The following is a 25229-nucleotide window of genomic DNA, read 5'->3' on the forward strand; positions in this document are numbered from 1 at the left end:
AATGGGACCTAATAAAACTTAAAAGCTTCTGCACAGCAAAGGAAACCATAAACAAGACAAAAAGACAACCCTCAGAATGGGAGAAAATATTTGCAAACAAAGCAGCTGACAAGGGATTAATCTCCAAAATATACAAAGAGCTCATGCAGCTCAATATCAAAAAAACAAACAACCCAGTCAAAAAATGGGCAGAAGACCTAAATAGACATTTCTCCAAAGAAGACATACAGATGGCCAACAAACACATGAAAAGATATTCAACATCACTAATCATTAGAGAAATGAAAACCAAAACTACAATGAGATATCACCTCACACCAGTCAGAATGGCCATCATCAAAAAATCTACAAACAATAAATGCTGGAGAGGGTGTGGAGAAAACGAAACTCTCTTGCATTGTTGGTGGGAATGTAAATTGATACTGCTGCTATGGAGAAGTAACACAACATTGTAAAGCAATTATACTCCAAAAAAAAAAAAAAAGAAAAGAAAGAATAAGAGATACTCCAGGTATTCCTATTACTTACAAGGAAATTACAAGGATTTTAGGAGCTCTGTGCCAGGAACTGGGGTCAGAGTCCAATATATATATATATATATTTTTCCTATTATTTCACACCATAGTACAGAAAGATTTGATATATCCTGATAAATCAGATGAAAAAACAAGAAAAATTTCTCTGAAATGAAGACAAAATTGAATTGTTGATTAAAAGATAATCCAGTGTTCCAGGAAAAGTTGATACAGAACACTCAGGACCAAGACATCCTAATTAAGTTGCTGCATGTCAAATAAAAGTGGAGGGGAGAGAAATGCTTACTTTTTTGCCTAAACCAATCAAGCAACAAAGAGGTAGGGGTAGAGAAAAGGAAAAAAGGAGGACTCTGAGTTCTCTACAGAAGACAACAGAAAATATGGATTCCATGATGGGTTTTTTTTTGTTTGTTATTTTTTGTGGTACGCGGGCCTCTCACTGCTGTGGCCTCCCCCATTGCGGATCATAGGCTCTGGACGCGCAGGCTCAGCGGCCATGGCTCACGGGCCCAGCCGGTCCGCGGCATGTGGGATCTTCCCGGACTGGGGCACCAACCCGTGTCCCCTGCATTGGCAGGCGGACTCTCAACCATTGCGCCACCAGGGAAGCCCCATGATGTTTTATTTCCTATTAGTTGGTGCTGTTTTCCTGCCCGTCTGGAAGGAAATGGAGCATCAGAAGGAAAAGCAGAGGAAAGGAACACCTTCTCTCCTCTTCCTACCTCCTCTCCCTTCAACTGCAGGAAGGCACTACTGCATAATCTCTTCTGAGTTAGGCCCCCAGGAGCAGAAATAGGTAAAGGCACTTTCCTCAAGGAGCAGCCATTTTCTGCCTGAGAAAATCCCTTGCAGAAAGGAAACACTAAGGAAGTGGCCACAACTGAATTGGGGAAAAGTAAAGAACTGAAAAGCGAATTCAAAAAACTCTATTACTTGCCTTGAACAGAACTGAATGTCTTAAACTGTCTGAGCCAAGAAGTCCTCAGCTGTAACCTGAACAAATCAAGGTAAATTAGCAGGGCAGAAAAGTTGGGGGAGATGTTGTCAATAAAATAATGTCTGTGTCAACAAACTGTTAGCAAAATAAAGGGAGACAGGTGGACACCTGCCCAGTAAAATACTCACAGGTTTTGTTTAATCCAGTGCTTACTATTTCAGACCTATTATATAGTGAAATAGAAAATAAAATGAGGTATTCTCTCTTTGAACCCAATTTCTACACCATAAGCAGGTCAGATTGTTAAATCTTCATATTAAAATCCATTTCCCAACTGGAAAAAGCAGATCTATGTAACTAGTAAGTATACGTTCTTGTATGAATTAGATGGTGAATATAAAGTGTTAACACAGAAATCAAATCTCAGAACCTTACTAACCTTATTTCCTAAACCCATAACATATCTCAATTTTCTTCTAAAATGAGAATACCATCCAAACACCTTGGCTCAGTTAAGTGGATTCATTTTGCTTTCCCTTTTATAATGTGCAAGCAACACCCAGACTGCTGAGCTCCTGCGCAGTGCTCAGCAAATATGTCACTCAGATTAAACCAACTTGGAAGCACAAGAGAAATGATGAGAGCAAGGTTAAGGTAGCAGGCAGACAGAAGTGGGAAGTAAAATATGCTGCTTGGTTCCAAGAAGACAGGAGGCAAGACGACCTTAAGGCTGAAGACAGAGGTAAAATTCTTACAAGGAGAGATTACAAGAATTTGTCAAACAGATGAAAACTACTGTGGGCCACTCTTAAAATACCCAAAGGGAAAGAGGAGCAACACAGTCTCTCAAATTAGCCTAAGGAAGAAAATAAGAATGTAAGAGACAAGGATACTGAAATAATTGGGGGCAGGGGAAAGAAATACAGCAACTTCAGATGGTGGGAGAAAAAATACGGGGAGAGAATTTTGAGTTGAATAGGAGGTACATCAAGAGAAAGGACTGGAAGAAGATAGCTGTAGAAGAAAGCAAAATGCCCCCGAAAACAACAGATGTGTTTGAAAATAAAATAAAAGTGGGAAAATAGAGCAAGGGTATCCTTGGAATTCAGTCATTTATTTCTGCTGTCACATCTTTGGGATCCACAGGCCAGACAAACGAATGGTAAAAAACCCTTCAAAGATAACTTGCAGAACTATGTAAGTAGATGCAACACTAAAAACATAGGAATGTACAAAAATTAGAAATGTAATTTATGGAGCAGACTTAGGATATAAAGTTGTTTTGAACGTAAAATAAAAAGCTAAATTCAATGGGGAAAATTGGTTTGGAGGACCTCGGTCTCTTCGCTCTCAAATGGTAAAAAGGCAAATTCCAAGACCAGAAGGCATAAATTAGAAGAGATATCCGTGGATGTATAACCTCCTCTTTCCTTTTCAATGGGCAAGAAAATGTTTTTCATTTAATGCTATGAAATATTTCAGTGCTGTTAGAAGCCTAAATATTTGATATCATTAGTCATTTTTGATTGCTCTCAGTCCCATGATTAAAGTACATTTAGATAAAAATGATAGGTTTCTTGAAGTGTTTGAGAACTTATAATTCTGTTGCAAGCAATATCAAAAACAACAACAAAATGCTGGAACAAACTGGCTTAGAAAACAAAAGAAATTTTCTGAAAAACAGAACTGAAAATTTTGGGAGCCTCAGACCAGTTTGATCCAGGAATCATGTTACCAGGTCCTGTGTCTCTCCTTTGCTTTCTCTGGGTTTCTCCACATGCAAATCTGGCTTTCCTCATGGTAATAATACAGGAGTATCATGCAGGAGTATCATGCAGGAGTATCATGCAGGAGTATCATGTCCCGGGCCTGACATCCACACATCTCCAATTCCCAATGAAAATAAAAGGATTTTCAGCCAGCACTTCTTGTTGAGAAGTTTCCGAGAAGCCTGAGCCAACAACTTTTTGCATGTCATTGGCTCACCTGGGTTACATTCTCATCCCACCTATCAGGCTGGCCACCCTAACTGGTTTCTCCTGGGGGCACTATTTTAATAAATCATTTGCACCTAAATCTTTAGCTAAGGTGCTGCTTGTAGTAGAATCTTCCCTAAGACACAAATGAATGCACTGAAACCCCTGGCAGGTTATCCTTGAAAACCCTGAGTTGTTCTTTTTCATCTACACGTCTCTGCAAAAGCTGGCATTTCACTCTGTGAACAAGACACTCATCTTCTCACATTCTCCCTTTCCCAGGTTCTGTGCTGCTCCTCCTCTGACCCAGCCTCCTACTTCTCCCGCCCCTCTCAAATCTCTCCCTTGTGCCCTCTGAAAACATCATTTCACAGTAAACTGCCCTTAACCTATAACCTGTTTAGATTTCTGCTGTTTTCCAGCCTCAGTTGAAACCTGATTCATTCCCAAAGGTGCCATTTCTCTTTCTTTTCTTTTGCCTTAAGAAAGGATGTATCATTTTTCTACCTTCTCTCACGCTGGAATCTGCAGATGAAGCTGGCATCCTCCTTGTACAAAGAGGTCTTTCCAAACCATCATTTCTGTACCTTCAGTGCCTCTGGATTTCACTGGGAGAATCAAAATTTCCTCTGAAGTGACCCTTGTTCCTACACAGAAGGGCCCCTAGGGAGCGTTAACTGTATTAAGCTGGATGGGGCATATATGGTTGGGTATAGTATTCTTTGTATCTTTCATAGGTATAAAGTGTTTTTTAACAAATACCTTGTGACTTGGGTTATCCATCTTGGCTTGCCTATGCCCGTCCCTCATGTGTTATCTACTAAATCCTGATCAGTTCCCATAGATTTTGAAAACTAGCACCAAAACTCAGTCCCCCTCTCCAAAATTATCCATTGTGGGTAATTTTTAAAAAAATTTTATTAGAGTATAATTGATTTACAATGCTGTGTTAGTTTCAAGTGTACAGCAAAGTGAATCTGTTACACAAAAATACATATATCCACTCTTTTTTAGATTCTTTTCCCATATAGGCCATTGAGTAGAGTTCCCTGTGCTATACAGTAGGTCCTTATTAGTTATCTGTTTTATATATAGTAGTGTGTATGTGTCAATCCCAATCTTCCAATTTATCCCTCCTCCCTCTTACCCCCTGGTAACCATAAGTTTATTTTCTACATCTGTAACTCTATTTCGGTTTTGTAGATAAGTTCATTTGTAGCCCTTTTTTTAGACTCCATTGTGGGTAATTTTGATGCCCATGTAATAACAAATCCGAAACTCCATGAGGAAAATGTCAGGAGCTCCAAAACTAATCACTTCTCCACTCACCCTGTCATTTCCATAGATGGATTCCTGCCCTCATCACCCAGAACTGTTCCACCCATGAAATCTCAAACTCAGAGCATCCTACCCTGACACAAAGCCCTATCATGCTGATACTTCTTTTCTCCCCTCCACTACCAACAATCTTAAGATTTCCAAGCCCTGACTCCATCAGTTGCTCCCATTTTCACTTAGGCTATTCTATACGTCCTGGATCTTTTTACAAAAACGATTTAACATTTTGAGCTTTTTCGAAAAGAGTAAACAGGTTTCTTTTCCTTGTTGCCAAGTTGATCTTGATAACTATAAAGCTGATAGTTTAGTTTACACGTAATTAGATTACAAATATAATTTGTCAGTTTGTCAATTTTTTTTTTTTTTACCACTCTTCTGTTTTAGGCAATCTAAAAGATACAACACACACCAATCAATAACAATGGCTCACTATGGCAATGATTCTCAATCTGGGGAGGGAGGTCCTTCCATCCAGATTGTTGAAAAACAAAACACACAAAAAACCACTTCACTTTATTTTAATTTTTTTTTAATTTTAGAATTTTATTTTTTTTATACAGCAGGTTCTTATTAGTTATTCACTTTATACATACTAGTGTATATTTGTCAATCCCAATCTCCCAATTCATCACAACACCACCTGCCCCCTGCCACTTTCCCCCCTTGGTGTCCATATGTTTGCTCTCTACATCTGTGTGTCTATTTCTGCCCTGCAAACTGGTTCATCTGTAGCAGAGTGATATTTAACAATTGATGTGGTTACTTTAGAAGACACTTAGATTCTAACAATGAGACTAGTCATGTGAACAGGAAAAACACTAGGTACAACACTCCTAGATTTCAGAAAGGCTTTGGGTTTTCTCTTCCCCCTTAAAGATAAAAATGTGGTAGAAAGGCCCCCTATTGGTAATTATCACTTAATATAACCAAAGATGAAAGGAGTGGTAAACCAACATCCCTAAAGAATTTATCCTACAATTAACTTTAGTGTTTATTATTTTAAATTCTATGAGAAGATTAAAAAGAAATTCTTTTCAGTTGAGAACATTAAGTGCATAGCCTCTTAAAGAAGTGGAAGAAGGGAAGCTCTCCACACCCCTTCCATATCTTTACCTACTCTCTCCCATGTACATTTAGAATTAGAGACTAATCCAGTTACCACTGGCATCTGAACAACACTTGAGCCACTGAAGCACTTTGGTTCCTGTGGATACCATCTGGACAGTTCTTCCTCCTAGAAATGCTAGGATGTTTTTGTTTTAATGGGCTACACAATCCTGAGGCCAAAGAGAGAAGGTTGGTCTCATTTCCAGAATTAGCATTCTCCAAACACACAACATGTCCCTGGCTTAAAAAACAGTTTGAGGAGCCACTATCATTTAGTTGTTAAAGTGGAAGTACTCCTCTGAGGCTGGAAAACTAGTAAGAAGTCATGCTGATTTTCTAGGGCCCCAAAGATCTGCATACTGAGGGTGGACCCACCATTTCTAGGGAACCTGAGGAAGGCTGAAGGAAACTATTGAGTGAGACCAGGGTTCCTTCTGGTTAATCCTGAAGCAATTCCTCAGAAAGATTCCTGTGTTCATAAAAAAAAAATAAGAATTGTCAGAACTCCCTGAAAGAGAGGAAGCTCTTGACAACTCCTTTTAAGCGATTCTGTAGGAGCCGCTGATGTGTCTCCTCCCTTCAACAGCACCACAAGCCCTGGTCAGAAGGCACATGGTGAAGAGATGATGTCCCTGTGTACTATACACTGGGCATCTTCAGAGGCACAGGTTTCAGAGTCATAATTCTTATCTACGCCTCCAGCTGAACTTCCATTTCTCTTTTTCACCAGGCCCCCCAGTCTAGTAAAGTAGGTAATATTTTACATGCTCTACATGTACCACATGCCAGGTCATAGCTGTCCTCCACAGAGACTGATTTTAAGTTGGCTAGGGAGTAGAAGTATGTTTTTGATAGCTGTCCTCTAATCTGAAGAGATTAGGTTTAAAAAAAGTTAGATTAAAGCAAGTTCAAAGGAACAAGTAATTCTGAATCTAAAACAATATTGTCAGCTCGGATTGGGGAGGAAGATGGAGGTTGAGATATTTTATGATATTGACCAAAGAGTAAAAGAGTAAAAGGAGAAATAAGATTCTAAGTAGGCAGAATTGGAAAATATGATTATAATAAACTCATCAATTACAAATCATTTTCTCTTTTCAAGAAAATCTACAGTCGAGTAAGGGAGACTTCCCCTTCTTAGAAACCCCTTTCTCTTCTCTAGATGGCAGGGTAATGGAGGATAAACTATAGAAAAGAAAAAAATTTCAATTAGAACATCTATATATAGCCTTAAAAAGATGAGGAGTTAAGGGAGCCTTCTCGATGGAGATAAATCTTTGAAAAGATGTTAAAGGGGTGGATAATTAGTTATGAGCTATAGTAGTCCCCATTTAAGTCCCTATTTGCTCTCCATTTAAAATGAGAATGTGGAGGTTCAGAGAGTAAGTAAACTGCTCAGAGTCACAAAGATGTTCAAGCAGTGGACCCGAGTCCTATTCCAAAGCCATCCTCCTTCTGCTCTGTGCTGTGTGCATCATCAAGAGGCTGAGAAGCTGATTAGCTTTGTGGCGTGTCCAGATGTGACCATTTCAGCTACACATCTTTGGGGAGATGTGGTTTCAAGATGCTCTTGCCTTCCAGGTGGGCACTCAGACTCAGATATATAAAGTAAATAAAGTCAACTAGAAAAAAATTGATCTTACAGAGCTCTCTTATTTTTTTGCTGGCCAGGAAGATGGATCAAGCAATAAGAAAGACCTCTTTCCCCCAGTTACAAGAGAAGATCTTCTGTGGTTCGCTTTGTAATTAATAGAAGTCACTCAGTAAGTGTTGGTGATGTGACAGGAAATTTGCTAAATATGTTATAAACATTCCTTTACTTGATCCTAGCAATAACTCTATAAAATACATACTAATATGACCATTTTATAGATGAGTACATTGTGGGGCAAGGAATTGAATAATTTATTACAAATTCATAACAAACATCAAGGCCTAAATATAAAACACTTGCTATTAACCTCATACCACATGTCATGGAGGACAGAAAAGATGGCCCAGATATATGATTTGACTAGTCTCTTCTCCTCAAATAGCCAAAAGAATCATGTTGCCTACAACACAAACTCCTCAAACTAAAATTTAAGATACCATAATCTAGTCCCTGGCTATCTTTCTGAAATTTCCCCCTTTATCCCTAGTCTTCATACACCCCAGGATTCTGGTCATAGTCACTTACCAGTCTCTTGACTGTGCCCTGTGCTCAACCCAAGCTGTCCCAAACTGGGATTCCCTTTATGACAACACCCGCTTGTCAAAGCCCCTTCCATCTTTCAAAGTCATGTATAAACCCCATGTCTTCCATGAAGCTTCCTGGGATCCTCATCCAAATTACTCTCCTTTACACTTCATAGCAATGTCATCACTTCCATTGTAGCATTTATCATGCTTGGCCTCTTATAAGTTATTAGAGTAAACCCATGGCTTACTGAGACTCATTTTTTCTTTACACACACACACACACACACTCATATGTGCACACACATGACACCCCTGGTAAGTATGATAGGGAACCTCTAAGAGAGCCTCAGTGATCTGCCTCCTAGAATTCACACCCTTATGTAATTCCCTCCCCCTTGAATCTTAGCTGGATTTGGGACTCACTTCTGACCAATAGAATACAGCAGAAGTGATGAGATATCACTTCCATGATTAGGTTACAAAAAGACTGGGCCCTTACTTGCTCTCTTGGGCCCTTTCTTGCTCTTGGGCCCTTTCTTGCTCTCTTGTTCTGAGTGAGCCACTCCATGCTGTAAGCTGTCCTGTGGAGAAGTCCACATGGCATGGAATTGTGAGAGGCCTCATACCCATAGCCAGCATGGAACTAAGACCCTCAAGTCCAACAACCCACAAGGAACTGAATCTTTCTAACAACCATGAGAATGAGCTTCAAAGTAGATCCTGCTCTTACCAAGCCTTCAGATGAAACGGCAGCCCTTGTTGATACACTGACTGCAACCTCTTGAGAGGCCTTGGGCCTGAGGCACTCAGATTCCTGACATATAGAAACTGTGAGCTAAGTGCTTGTTGTTTTAAGGTACTACATTTTGGGTTAATTTGCTGCACAGCAATAGATAACTAATACGGTAAGTACGCAGTGTCTCTGAATTATATTATAGGATACACAGCTGTAATGAAAAAGATTTTTATACTCAAAGAAGTACAGAACTTTACTCATGTCAAAGCTATAATGAAAAAGTTATGAAAATATTGGTTTATAGTTCAAAATGATGGAGCTATCTTTTTTGCTGGGAAGGTATAAACAGAGGGGAGTTCTAGAAAATTCATTTCTGAACTTCCACTATCAAACACTATTCATGAAAAATGGGGCAGAAGATGTGGTTGCAAACATTGAAAGCCTCTGCTCTGCAAAAGCTCTATAGGCTCAGATACTAGAATCCTTATTTGACAAGATCTGAGGCTAACATTCAAACTACTACCTCACACAGCACACATGTCACCTATCTTTAAATCAAGCACAACATAACTCCACTCTCCTGAAAAGAGGAAGAACAAAATGGGTTGTTTATTGGAGAGACTCATAATAAGGTAATCGTGCTATTTACACACACACAAAATATGCATCCAGTACAGATAGACATTTGCTATAGACTTTAGAAAAGACTAACTTCTAAACATTTCTAAGGATTTAGCTATGATTCCGTGGTAAAAGTCCCTAAAATGAAAAATGACACAATGGATGAGTCTCTCAAATTCAGTACAAATAATAGTATCACAAATCATCTTTCCTCCCCCTGCCCACCCCCCACCCCCGCCCACAAAAAGACACAGAAAAGCCAAAGAAAACTTTGGGACTGAAAAGATTTCTCTAAACTCAGATTTTAAAAAGAGAATAACCAAAGTTAGAAAGGTATTATCAAGGATAAATTCAAAATTAGGATAGTCACAGGCTAGAATTAAAATTTCAGAAAAAGGAGATCTGTTCAAGATGGCAGAGTAGAAGGATGTGCTCTCACTCCCTCTTGTGAGAGTACCAGAATCACAACTAACTGCTGAACAATCATCAACAGGAAGACACTGGAACTCGCCAAAAAAGATACCCCACATCCAAAGACAAAGGAGAAGCCACAATGAGATGGTACGAGGGGCGCAATCAGAATAAAATCAAATCCTGTAACTGCTGGGTGGGTGACTCACAAATTGGAGAACAATTATACCACAGAAGTCCATCCACTGGAGTGAAGGTTCTGATCCCCACGTCAGGCTTCCAGACCTGGGAGTCTGGCAATGAGAGGAGGAATTCCTAGAGAATCAGACTTTGAAGGCTAGCAGATTTGATTACAGGACCTCAACAGGACTGGGGGAAACAGAGACCCCACTCTTGGAGGGTACACACAAAGTAGTGTGCTCATGATGACACAGGGGAATGAGCAGTGACCCCATAGGAGACTGAACCAGACCTACCTGCTAGTGTTGGAGGGTCTCCTGCAGAGGCAGGGGGTGGGTGTGTCCCACCGTGAGGACAAGGACACTGGCAGCAGAAGTTCTGGGAAGCACTCCTTGGCGTGAGCCCTCCCAGAGTCTGCCATTAGCCCCACCAAAGAGCCCAGGTAGCCTCCAGTGTTGGGTCGCCTTAGGCCAAACCACCAACAAGGAGGGAACGCAGTACCACCCATCAGCAGACAAGCGGATTAAAGTTTTACTGAGCTCTGCCAACTGGAGCAACAGCCAGCTCTACCCACCACGAGTCCCTCCCATCAGGAAACTTGCACAACCCTCTTAGATAGCCTAATCCCCCAGAGGGAAGACAGCAGAAGCAAGAAGAACTACAATCCTGCCACCTGTGGAACAAAAACCACATTCACAGAAAGATAGACAAGATGAAAAGGGAGAGGGCTATGTACCAGATGAAACCCCAGCAAAACAGGTAAATGAAATGGAGATAGGCAACCTTCCAGAAAAAGAATTCAGAATAATGATAGTGAAGATGATCCAGGGCCTCAGAAAAAGAATGGAGGCAAAGATTGAGAAGATCCAAGAAATCTTTAACAAAGACCTAGAAGAATTAAAGAACAAACAAACAGAGATGAACAATACAATAACCAAAATGAAAAATACACTAGAAGGAATCAATAGCAGAATAACTGAGGCAGAAGAACGGATAAGTGACCTGGAAGAAAGATTGGTGGAATTCACTGCTGTGGAACAGAATAAAGATAAAAGAATGAAAAGAAATGAACAGAGTCTAAGAGACCTCTGGGAAAACATTAAATGAAACAACATTCACATTATAAGGGTCCCAGAAGGAGAAGAGAGAGAGACAGGACACAAGAAAATATTTGAAGAGATTAGAGTCAAAAACTTCCCTAATATGGGAAAGGAAATAGCCACCCAAGTCCAGGAAGTGCAGAGAGTCCCATACAGGATAAACCCAAGGAGAAACATGCCAAGACACATAGTAATCAAATTGGTAAAAATTAAAGAGAAAGAAAAATTATTGAAAGCAGCAAGGGAAAAATGACAAATAACATACAAGGGAACTCCCATAAGGTTAACAACTGATTTCTCAGCAGAAACTCTACAAGCCAGAAGGGAGTGGCATGATATATTTAAAGTGATGAAAGGGAAGAACCTACAACCAAGATTACTCTACCCAGCAAGGATCTCATTCAGATTCGATGGAGAAATCAAAAGCTTTACAGACAAGCAAAAGTTAAGAGAATTCAGAACCACCAAACCAGCTCTAAAACAAATGCTAAAGGAGCTTCTCTAAGTGGGAAACACAAGAGAAGAAAAGGACCTACAAAAACAAACCCAAAACAATTAAGAAAATGGTAATAGGAACATACATATCGATAATTACCTTAAACGTGATTGGATTAAATATTCAAACCAAAAGACACAAGCTCACTGAATGGATACAAAAACAAGACCCATATATATGCTGTCTACAAGAGACCCACTTCAGACCTAGGGACACACACAGACTAAAAGTGAGGGGATGGAAAAAGATATTCCATGCAAATGGAAATCAAAAGAAAGCTGGAGTAGCAATACTCATATTAGATAAAATAGACTTTATAATAAAGAATGTTACAAGAGACAAGGAAGGACACTACATAATGATCAAGGGATCAATCCAAGAAGGAGATAAAACAATTATACATATATATGCACCCAACATAGGAGCACCTCAATACATAAGACAACTGATAACAGCTATAAAAGAGGAAATCGAAAGTAAAACAATAATAGTGGGGGACTTTAACACCTCACTTACAGCAATGGACAGATCATCCATACAGAAAATTAATAAGGAAACACAAGCTTTAAATGACACAATAGACCGGATAGATTCAATTTATATTTATAGGACATTCCATCCAAAAACAGCAGATTACACTTTCTTCTCAAGTGCGCACAGAACATTCTCCAGGACTGATTATATCTTGGGTCACAAATCAAGCCTCAGTAAATTTAAGAAAATTGAAATCATATCAAGCATCTTTTCTGACCACAATGCTATGAGATTAGAAATAAATTACAGGGAAAAAAACGTAAAAAACACAAACACATGGAGGCTAAACAATACATTACAAAATAACCAAGAGATCACTGAAGAAATCAAAGAGAAAATCAAAAAATACCTAGAAGCAAATGACAATGAAAACATGACGATCCAAAACCTTTGGGATGCAACAAAAGCAGTTCTAAGAGGGAAGTTTATAGCAATACAATCCTACCTCAAGAATGAACAAAGATCAAATAAACAATCTAACCTTACACATAAAAGAACTAGAGAAAGAAGAATAAACAAAACCCAAAGTTAGAAGAAGGAAAGAAATCATAAAGATCAGAGCAGAAATAAATGAAATAGAAACAAAGAAAGCAATAGCAAAAATCAATAAAACTAAAAGCTGGTTCTTTGAGAAGATAAACAAAATTGATAAACCATTAGCCAGACTGATCAAGAAAATGGGAGAGGACTCAAATCATTAAAATTAGAAATGAAAAAGGAGAAGTTACAACAGACACCACAGAAATACAAAGCATCTTAAGAGACTACTACAAGCAACTCAATGCCAATAAAATGGAGAAGCTGGAAGAAATGGACAAACTCTTAGAAAGGTATAAGCTTCCAAGACTGAACCAGGAAGAAATAGAAAATATGAACAGATGAATCACAAGTAATGAAATTGAAACTGTGATTAAAAATCTTCCAACAAAAAAAAGTCCAAGACCAGATGGCTTCACAGGTGAATTCTATCAAACATTTAGAGAAGAGCTAACACCCAACCTTCTCAAACTCTTACAAAAATTTGCAGAGGAAGGAAGGAACACTCCCAAACTCATTCTATGAGGCCACCATCACCCTGATACCAAAACCAGATAAAGATACCACAAAAAAAGAAACTTACAGACCAATATCACTGATGAATATAGATGCAAAAACCCTTAACAAAATACTAGCAAACAGAATCCAACAACACATTAAAAGGATCATACACATGATCAAGTGGGAATTATCCCAGGGATGCAAGGATTCTTCAGTATAGGCAAATCAATCAATGTGATATACCATATTAACCAACTGAGGAATAAAAACCATATTGTCATCTCAATAGATGCAGAAAAAGCTCTTGACAAAATTCAGCACCCATTTATGATAAAAACTCTCCACAAATAGAACTACCATGTGACCCAGCAATCCCACTACTGGGCATATACCCTGAGAAAACCAAAATTCAAAAAGTCATGTACCAAAATGTTCATTGCAGCTCTATTTACAATAGCCAGGACATGGAAGCAACCTAAGTGTCCATCGACAGATGAATGGATAAAGAAGATGTGGCACATATATACAATGGAATATTACTCAGCCATAAAAAGAAACGAAATTGAGCTATTTGTAATGAGGTGCATAGACCTAGAGTCTGTCATACAGAGTGAAGTAAGTCAGAAAGAAAAAGACAAATACCGTATGCTAACACATATATATGGAATTTAAGAAAAAAAATGTCATGAAGAACCTAGGGGTAAGGCAGGAATAAAGACGCAGACCTCCTAGAGAACGGACTTGAGGTTATGGGGAGGGGGAAGGGTGAGTTGTGACAGGGCGAGAGAGAGTCATGGACATATACACACTACCAAACGTAGTAAGGTAGATAGCTAGTGGGAAGCAGCCGCATGGCACAGGGATATTGGCTCGGTGCTTTGTGACAGCCTGGAGGGGTGGGATAGGGAGGGTGGGAGGGAGGGAGACGCAAGAGGGAAGACATATGGGAACATATGTTTATGTATGACTGATTCACTTTGTTATAAATCAGAAACGAACACACCATTGTAAAGCAATTATACCCCAATAAAGATGTTAAAAAAAAAAAAAAACAACTCTCCACAAAGTGGGCATAGGGGGAACCTACCTCAACATAATAAAGGCCATATATGACACACCCACAGCTAACATCATACTCAATGTTGAAAAACTGAAAGCATTTCCTCTAAGATCAGGAACAAAAGAAGGATGTCCACTCTCACCACTATTATTCAACATACTTTTGGAAGTCCTAGCCACGGCAATCAGAGAAGAGAAAGAAATAAAAGGAATACAAATTGGAAAAGAAGAAGTAAAACTGTCACTGTTTGCAGATGACATGATACTATGCATAGAGAATCCTAAAGATGCCACCAGAAAACTACTAGAGCTAATCAATGAATTTGGTAAAGTTGTAGGATACAAAATTAATGCACAGAAATCTCTTGCATTCCCATACACTAATGATGAAAAATCTGAAAGAGAAATTAAGGAAATACTCCCATTTACCACTGCAACAAAAAGAATCAAATACCAAGGAATAAACCTACCTAAGGAAACAAAAGACCTGTATGCAGAAAACTATAAGACAGTGATGAAAGAAACGAAAGATGATAAAAACAGATGGAGAGATATACCATGTTCTTAGATTGGAAGAATCAGTACTGTGAAAATGACTCTACTACCCAAAGCAATCTACAGATTCAGTGCAATCCCTATCAAATTACCAAGGGCATTTTTTACAGAACTGGAACAAAAAAATCTTAAATTCTGTATGGAGACAGGAAAGATTCCAAATAGCCAAAGCAATTTTGAGGGGAAAAAACGGAGCTGGAGGAACCAGACTGCTGACTTTAGACTATACTACAAAGCTACAGTAATCAAGACAATATGGTACTGGCACAAAAACAGAAATATTGATCAGTGGAACAAAATAGAAAGCCCAGAGATAAACCCACGCACCTACGCTCAACTAATCTATGACAAAGTAGGCAAGGATATACAATGGAGAAAAGACAGCCTCTTCAATAAGTGGTGCTGGGAGAACTGGACAGCTACATGTAAAAGAATGAAATTAGAACACTCCCTAACACCATACACAAAAATAAACTCAAAATGGATTCGAGACCTGAATGTAAGACCGGACACTATAAAACTCTTAGAGGAAAACATAGGAAGAACACTCTCTGACATAAATCACAGCAAGATCTTTTTTGATCCACCTCCTAGAGTAATGGAAATAAAAACAAAAATAAACAAATGGGACCTAATGAAACTTAAAAAGTTTTTGCACAGCAAAGGAAACTACAAACAAGATGAAAAGACAACCCTCAGAATGGGAGAAAATATTTGCAAACAAATCAACGGACAAAGGATTAATCTCCAAAATATATAAGCAGGTCATGCAGCTCAATATTAAGAAAACAAACAACCCAATCCAAAAATGGGCAGAAGACCTAAGTAGACATTTCTCCAAAGAAGATATACAGATTGCCAAGAAGCTGATGAAAAGCTGCTCAACATCCCTAATTATTAGAGAAATTCAAATCAAAACTACAATGAGATATCACCTCACACCAGTTAGAATGGGCATCATCAGAAAATCTACAAACAACAAATGCTGGAGAGGGTGTGGAGAAAAGGGAACCCTCTTGCACTGTTGGTGGGAATGTAAATTGATACAGCCACTATGGAGAACAGTATGGAGGTTCCTTAAAAAACTAAAAATAGAATTACCATATGACCCAACAATCTCACTACTGGCATATACCCAGAGAAAACCATAATTCAAAAAGACACATGCACCCCAATGTTCACTGCAGCACTATTTACAATATCCAGGACATGGAAGTAACCTAAATGCCCATCGACAGATGAATGGATAAAGAAGATGTGGTATATACATACAATGGAATATTATTCAGCCATAAAAAGGAAAAAATTGGATCATTTGTAGAGATGTGGATCGATCTGGAGACTGTCATACAGAGTGAAGCAAGTCAGAAAGAGAAAAACAAATATCATATATTAACGCATATATGTGGAACCTAGAAAAGTGGTACAGATGAACTGGTTTGCAGGGCAGAAATTGAGACACAGATGTAGAGAACAAACATATGGACACCAAGGGGGGAAAACCGCAGGGCAGGGTGGGGATGGTGGTGTGCTGAATTGGGCGATTGGGATTGACATGTATACACTCATGTGTATAAAATGGATAACTAACAAGAACCTGCTGTATAAAAAAATAAATAAAATAAAATTCAAAATAAAATAAAATATCAGAAGAGACAAATTCCAGTTTGAGGTGAAGCTAATGAGAAGAGTTAAGTATGAGAAAGAACAAAACTTTGTACAGCCACATTTGGAGCTTATACTGGAGGAAGGATGGGCTCTACTGTTTAGCATGTGTTTAACAATTAAGAGATAGTAGAATTCTTATTTTGCTGGTATATTCCTCTTAAAGATGGTTCTTTAAACTAAAAGTAATAAAAGAAAGAATGTCTAAAGGTGAACGGAAGGCCCAAGTAGAATGAGGATCTCCAATTCCTAGGCCCAGATGAAACAACACAAGATGTAGAAAGAGCTTGCCTTGCAGTTGTAATTATGGAGTCCTTATCAAATTCCAAAGGTTGATCCCACATGGTATCTTTAAACATAATGTACATTGTCAGTGTAAACTTAGCTGCTCATTTTCTTGAGGTACACAGACATCCCTGGATGAATTGGTTATGGAGTAGATTGATACCTATTCACTTTACATTTATATGACCCTACTGGTTGTTTAATGCTGTGTGTATTCTGACTGGGTGGTGTCCCCACTGACTGCCTAGTGCCCCTGCCTTAAGGGTTAATAAATTTTTTGAATATACCCTTGCTCATGGGTAAATATTAAATACATACTGTATAGATGAAAACGGAACCTAGCACTTAACCCTCTAGACATAATTATGGCAACTGATTATAGGATAGACCACAGTTTGTCACATTATGACTAGGTATCTGTGTCTGATAATAGCTGAGCAGAAGGGATATAAGCATAACGTAATTGATCTTACTGAGAAAGACCAATAAGGAATAAGACCTGTGACACAGATCCTGGATCTTATACTTGGCTCTGTGGCATTGGATAGAAATGGGGAAAACCTCTTAGGTGGTTTGGAAGATTAAACATGAATGTGTATAAAAGTACTTAGAACAATGCTTAGCATATAGTACATAAACAAAAAGTTTTAACTATTATAAAAGTCTTGGAACTCAGAAATGAGACCCCCTTACCCACAATTACCAAATGGAGTTTAGAAGATGCCAAAGGCTTTTTGCCTTATAATCAAAAAGGATAAAAGTACTGGGAATGAAAAATACACATATTTTTATTCTCTACAGGTCCCACAGGCAAATAAACGTATCTCAGAGGAAAAAAGTTAATAACCAGTAGCATCTTAGCTCTTAGGACTCTATTCCAATATACCCACCAGGAGATGATCTTCCCAGTAACTGACTAGGTATAGGGTGGTTTTTACAATGTGTTAGCATTTTACGAATTTGAAATTGACTCTAGGATTCGGCATGCTCTATATTTATTAAGATATTGCTTTCAAACAGGCTTTTGTAATATACCCTAGCTATGTTTGTGTTTGTCATACCCCAAGACCACCAGCATTAGGTATTTTAAATACTTTGCTAATAAAAAGCGGCATCTTGGTTTTGTGTTGATTTGTATTTATAATGCTTTAAACAAATGAGACATCTTTGCTAAATATTTTAGCTTGATGCCTGTGTCTCTTAGAAACATAGCTTGAGGGGATTTGGGCAACTATATCAAAAGTTATTGTAAAAATTGCTTACAGGGCGGCTTCCCTGGTGGTGCAGTGGTTGAGAGTCCGCCTGCCAATGCAGGGGACGTGGGTTCGTGCCCCGGTCTGGGAAGATCCCACATGCCGCGGAGCGCCTGGGCCCGTGAGCCATGGCTGCTGAGCCTGCACGTCCAGTCTGTGCTCCGCAACGGGAGAGGCCACAGCAGTGAGAGGCCCACGTATCACAAAAAAAAAAAAAAAAAAAAAATTGCTTACATAATTACAGGTAAATGATCATTAAATGTTTAGGGTTTTAAAAAACATAGCACAGCTTTAAAAGAGGTATAATAAATTCTCTAGAGATCAGATGATTAGATGAAACGATTCAAAGAATAAATAAATTAAGAAAGTCATTTTAAATATGGAAAAATCTTCTTAAAAATACTCAGTGCAGGGCTTCCCTGGTGGCGCAGTGGTTGAGAATCTGCCTGCTAATTCAGGGGACACGGGTTCAAGCCCTGGTCTGGGAAGATCCCACATGCCGCGGAGCAACGAGGCCCGTGAGCCACAACTACTGAGCCTGCGCGTCTGGAGCCTGTCCTCCGCAACAAGAGAGGCCGCGATAGTGAGGCCCGCGCACCGCAATGAAGAGTGGCCCCCGCTTGCCACACCTAGAGAAAGCCCTCGCACAGAAAAGACCCAACACAGCCAAAAATAAATAAATTAATTAATAAAAAATAAACATAAAAAATACTCAATGCGGGGACTTCCCTGGTGGTGCAGTGGTTAAGAATCCGCCTACCAATGCAGGGGACACAGGCTCGAACCCTGGTCCGGGAAGATCCTACATGTCGTGGAGCAACTAAGCCCGTGGGCCACAACTACTGAGCCTATGCTCTAGAGCCCGTGAGCCACAACTACCGAAGCCGGCACGCCTAGAGCCCATGTGCCACAACAAGCCAAGCCACCGCAATAAGAAGTCCGTACTCCGCAACGAAGAGTAGCCCCGCTCGCCGCAACTAGAGAAAGCCATGCTCAGCAACAAAGACCCAACACAACAAAAAATAATTAATTAATTAATTAATTAAAATAAAATACTCAGTGCAGACCGAGGTAGGGATTGGGTGAATTGGGACATCATGATGAGGAAGGCCCAGTTAAACCATAATAGGTTTAAAAGAAAAAATATGGCTAAGGTAGTCCCAAAATAATGAATAAAATTTTAAACATATTACTGGGAATGGAATGTTTAATGAAGTACTTGTATAAGACAGGGATATTTTCCAAGAGAAGAAATACTTATTTCCCTAATTTGAAATGATGTCAAACTTTATCATCCAATAGATACAAATATTACCGAAGTCAGTCTTAGTAACACTGAACTTGTATAATTGACAGGACATTCCAGTGATTTCAGCTAAGGCAGATAGAAGATGCGTCAGAAAGAGGCTTTTCTCTTTAGAAAGTGGTCTCCACATTGCCTCTAATCTACATTAAATTAGATAAAAAGGACCCCATTATTCAAAGATGGTACGTAGGACAGAATCTGGGTGGCCATGGCAAAGACACATGTGAAACAGAAAGTATTACATTAATAAAGCTGGAAATGTACTTTTACATACCTCTGGTTTGCATCTTAATATCTGGTAGGTTGGGGATTAGTAGTCTGAACTCTAAACGGCTTATAAGGAGTGATGTACTATTTATAAACTACAAAGTTCCAAGATCAAGAGCAAAGGAAGAGCAACCCCCAACCCACCCCATTACTCAGAATTTAAAAGTAAACCTCTGAAGGGACATTTAGCAGTCTTTACAGAGAAAAATTCTGAAATTGAAGAGATGATAAAAAGCTGCCCTTGCTAGCCACATCTTATTCCTCAACAGAAAGGGGTGCAATAAAGGGCATTATCACAGAGACCTGCTAGAAATGAAATCCAGAGAAAAGCAAGCCTCCAAGGGTAAAGTCTATCACAAAAGAAAGAAATACATATACTTTTTAAAATCATAAAAGAGACCATAAAATGTTTACTGGGAACTTCACTTTGGGCTAAATTTGAGGGATTTTGAATGCATTAACACAACAACTGAATACCAATGAAAGGTGTACACATGTGAGAAAGAGTATGGTGTTAGGAGGACCTAAAGTTAAAGAAAACAAGAATAGCAGGATTTTTAGGATGACATATGTTTATAGCTCCAAGTAAGTGGAATGAACTTGGACCCTAGTTTTCTTTTCTAGGCAAATCAGGTTAGAGCCCTAGGGAGTGTATACCCAAGGGCCAGTCTCACCTGGGAGAAGTCTGAGAAAGACTGGAGTTTCCCTGAGTAGGCAATTTGGTCTTCCCAGGGCTTAAAATAAGTCAAGAAGTAACTGGGCACTTTGGTAGCCCCTGAGCTGCTGCTGGGGAAATCTTTGCATGTCTGGAGTTGGAAGTCAGTCACAGAGATTCATTCAAAGCCTCAAAGAGGTTGCTGTAATGTAACAGTTTAGAACAGTTTCCCCTCCTAGGCAAGTGTCTGGGAATTTCTAGTTGATCGGCCAGTTTCAGGAGGTAAGATATCTATAATTTCCTTACTATACAATGTACACCTGGTTACTGACCACAGCTGGGAGGGGCCGCCCAGGATCCCCAGTTATTGATCAAAATATTCATACAGCTTTGGTCTTGTCTAAGTGTCTGGAGGAAAACTAAATCCAGGAATCGGTAGCTTCCCCAGCACAGACCACTGCTAGAGCATGCTGGGGGGCCGCACACTGAAACTGAGCGGAGCCTTCCCCCAAGGACTCTTATTTAAGAACCACCAAACTTTTAGGAGACTCAGTATTATGATAGTATATCATAATATCCCACTAACGCTATGATTAGGAAATTACTTGTCATTTATATCTATATTCTGAAATAATAATAATCAATATTTATTGAACATGTTCTACATACCAGGCATGTTGCTAAATGCTTTAATACATTTCATTTCTTCACAGCAAACCTCGCAGGTCCTGTCTACCTCATTTTACCAATTAGGAAACTAAGGCTCAGAGAAAAATACACAATTGCTTAATGGTGGAGCTGGTATTCACACCAAGGATTATTTGACCCCGAGACTATGATCCTGACCACCACAACTTATTACATCTTTTAATTAAAACATGCTTATATGCTTATAAATGTGGGAGATGACACCAGCTTACTGTTTTAACAGAAATGATTTCCTCTAAGTTTTGGGGAAATGTGGAAACTCTAGATTTCTTTGTCAGGTTACAAATAACACAGAAAACTTAAATTACCTTTTAGTATTTTTTCTATTGTCCCAAGTCCCAAATAACATAAACCTAATGAGAATTAAATCTTAATTTTTTGAATCCTTTCTTAGGCATTAAAAATGAGATTTACTTAATGACTGTCGCTTGAGACAGTGTAAATTTCTACCCGACTTCAGCTTCTTATAGTAGAATTCAAAGGTCACTTGATTCTGCTGGAAAACCACAGTCCTTTTTCCCCCCCCCATATGGGGAAAAATGTATTCCTGGGTCAGCTAACAAGCCTCTGTAGTGTAACTAGATGAACAATTAGAAGTAAGAATACACCCTCAGACATAAATTTCCCAGAATACTTTTCAAAACAAACATTTCTCATCCCTCCTTCACAATTTTATCAGAACACTATGACTTCCATCCTTTGCATTTTATCATTTTTGGTAACTTATTTGAAATATTTCAGCATGATCCCTCAAGACAACCTTTTAGTAAGCATGTATTTTGCATGTATGGACTGTAGATATTTGCACTAAATCAATTTACATAACCAGTCACAGTTTTTTTCTAACAGAAAAATAAGGCATTAAGTAAAACCATACACTTTTTTATTCATTCATGCCCTATTTTAAGTTTTAGATATAAGCAGCTTAGAAAAAATTTCTTACCTTACTTAGAAATTTATGCCTTCCAGCCAAACGCTAAGCAGTCCATAAGAATACAGGTTGAATTCAGGTGTGAGAGGTTGTGATGATGAATGCAATCTGAGTCAGAAAGTAAAGTCGAAGGCATATTTGTTACTCACCTCTAATACATCAAGGAAACTAATGATGTTACACAGGACTCCTGACCCCACCCAGGTCAGGGTCAGTACAGATGTTTAAGGTCCATAAATCAGAATGCCTAGTTACAGATAATATAATGGAGTAGCTAGTGCACTCCGGTTTCCATGCTCTGCACGCCAGCCTTGAACATCAGTATGATTCAGGCAGCTCCCCTGGGTCGGACTGCTCTCTGACCTCCAGGTCCAGAGCACGCCTCTCTAATTTGCTACACAGTCATAAACATAATTCTGCTGCTGATTGCAGTGGATGCTGACGGTTCCATGAAAAAGAGCCATAACCGTACACAGAGTCATAGCTTATCCGCACCTACAATTCTCATTGCACTTCTGGTTGCTAGAATACCCAAGATTAACAAACTCAGCTTCAGAGGATAGCTTCTTTGTAAAGACTTCCCTGGACTCCATCGGGGAGAGCTTAGCAGTGCCTCTGCTTTATTCTATCACATCACATCACATATCGTTATTATAATTATTGGGTGTTTCCTTCTCCGTCTCTTTCACACACACACACTCACATGTGTGGTAGATACTAGGGACCATGCTTTACTCACCCCTGTATCCCAACAACTAGCATTGTGCCTACTACACACTAGTGCATAGTAGGTGGTCAGTATTTGCTTGTTACTTCACGAGAACGTTGGACTCTTCCACAGGACTTCAACAGGACTCTTTTGTCTGGATCAAAAGGAATACAAACATATAACTGATTCACTCTGTTGTACAGCAGAAACTAACACAACATTGTAAAGCAATTATGCTCCAGGAAAAAAAAAAAAAGGCCCTTGATCCTATGGCCCTGCCTAGCTTTCCAGCCTTCGTGCATTACTGCCCATATCCACTTTAGCCTCCTGCCAGTGGAGACACTTGGAGGAGAAGCCAGGTACATTGAGGAAAACTCCTTCCTCTCTTTCTTTTCCTCCTTCTTCTACTCAGTACTCATCAGTAGTGAGCCTTTTACTACTCCCTGGAAGCTGAATTGGTCATTGCTCCCCTCCCAGGATCCCCAAAGTCACCCGTGCCACCTTTTATCACTATTTAATAAGATCCTTTATGAAATAAGATCAAACTGGGACTGCCTTTAAAGATGCAGCCAATCCCAGCTTTCACCTCTGAATCCCCAGGGCCACATAGTTCCCAGTACATCACAGCCACTCTAATATTAGTTTAAGGAATTAGCTAAGGTCCTAAAGCCCACACATGGGGGGAACAGACTTTCACAGAATCTCAAAATAGAAGAACTAGATATTCTTTGAACATTTTTGAAGTTTTAAGATGAAATACCATATAGATATTTATTATGCAGAGACTGTTCAAGCTGAAGTAAAAATAGAATTAAGGTTTTTAAGAATATCAGTAGATGAGAGATGAGGTTTGCTCTGAGGTCGACGTCACAGATGAAGTTACCTCAACATTTACACCACGACTGAAGACTAGATTAACAGCTTTAGGTTATGTACCTTTCCCTTGGGATGTATTTGTCACCACCTCTCCAGGACAGGGTACCTGAAAGGAAGTAGGACGAGACATTAGGAACCTAGATTAGGGAAGCCCATAGGGACTCTGCTTGAAGAGATTCAGCTGTTAGGCTCTGAGATCTGTTAGCCATTCAAGTATGCACCAGTTTAGGCTCTCCTCTGCCTAGTTCCTCCATAGTGCCTTCCAGTTGATGGGAGGAGAAACGGCACATGGGACATGGTTAACACTGATTATATCTATCGTGCACCTACACTAAGGCTCAGAAGAGAATTTAAAGTAACACTGGCATTTAACACTTATTACATTTGCAAAAGTTCTGAAGAAATAAAGTGTAACTGTCATGTAACTTGAGGATGGGAGAGTAGCTACTGGCTGAATCCTCAGACATCAAACAGGACTGAAATTAATAATCCAGCTAGAGTCTTTTAATTGTCAAAGCACTGCAGAATAAAGTGAATTTGAGCTCTAAAGCTGAGGGGTAGACAGACATGAATAAAATGTATATGATCTTAAATTGGTCTGAGAGGCAGACTAAGCATTATGTATTAGGCATTTGCTAAATCAATTCAATCGATATTTATTTCTAGCAAGAAACAATCTCCTAATACTAGCTAGTAGAAAATTTGATCTGTTAAATTCACACACTTATTTTCCTAGATACTAAATGTGACGTCTGTCATCATTTGTGCGTGTCTCCCTGTCCTGGTCCATGGTTGCTACACAACTGTCACATCATATGCAGGGGCTTCTCGTGTCCTTCTAGATTCTTTCTGTGACCTCCACTTTGTTCTCTGTTTTCCCTGTATTTTTACATGTCTCATGTCTAGAACAGCCTCAACTATTTTCAGTTTTATAGTGCATTATCATTTAAATTGCTTCCATGTGCTTTCACAAATCCTTAACCCTGGGAAAGGGGCAGGGTAGGTTACCCCCTGACTCTTTAAGGATGAGGAAACAGGTGCTAAGAGTGAACAAGTAATGCACTTAGTGAATAAATGTCAGAGATGGGCATCACATTTCCCTCTCGCATCCCATCAGCCCACCTTTTGGCTCTGGCCACTGTTGAATCAACCACTAGCTGTGCATAGGTGTTCTTGACGGTGCCTCATCTCAGCTAGTCTGTGTGTCTGTCTTGCTTGTCCCAGGGATTCTCTGCTTCCTAGAGAGAATCCCAAAGGAGAAAAAAATTAACACCCTCCAGTGTTAATTTTAGCCTGTAGGGGCCAAGTTGCTCCTTTCTTCAGTGTCTCTGGTTGACAATTCTGAAGGGTCATCTACATGGTTCCTTAAAACATCCCCACCAAGACTAAGCCCCAGTTGCCCACAGGAATAGCTAACTCAAGAACACACCCTTGGGTTAGCGCTCCCTCCTTCCTTCTTTCACTCTTCTCAGTGCCCCTCTGTTATTTGGGTCCCTTTCCCAAATCAACTACTTGCATGAAAGACTTATCTCAGGCTCTGCTTCTTGGAGGACCCCAAGTTACAAGAGGCTATAAACACATTCTTTCAATTTCTGGTTCATTCTTCTTATCACCCTATTAATCACCAGACCTAAAACTCAATACTCATTTTTTTTTCCACTTCAATCACAAACAGCTATAAGATTTAATATATGAATATCAAGTATAACTTCTATAAGCTCTATAGAGCCTTGAACACATTAGGTGCTTAATAATGGAAAATTGTGGTT

General features: G+C 39.3%; 1 protein-coding gene across 1 annotated transcript in view; it reads right to left on the minus strand.

Annotated features, from left to right (window-relative positions):
• Positions 1 to 25229, minus strand: part of HHLA2 (HERV-H LTR-associating 2) — a 172376-nt gene that overhangs the window by 95785 nt on the left and 51362 nt on the right. Inside the window, exons 3-4 of the mRNA XM_033432212.2 lie at positions 22615 to 22738; positions 21888 to 21983 (exon numbers count right to left, since the gene is read on the minus strand). The gene's annotated coding sequence lies outside the window, so the exon portion shown is untranslated. The remainder of the gene's footprint in view (positions 1 to 21887; positions 21984 to 22614; positions 22739 to 25229) is intronic.

Source organism: Orcinus orca, chromosome 5 (assembly GCF_937001465.1).
Source record: "Orcinus orca chromosome 5, mOrcOrc1.1, whole genome shotgun sequence".
NCBI classification, from domain to species: domain Eukaryota; kingdom Metazoa; phylum Chordata; class Mammalia; order Artiodactyla; family Delphinidae; genus Orcinus; species Orcinus orca.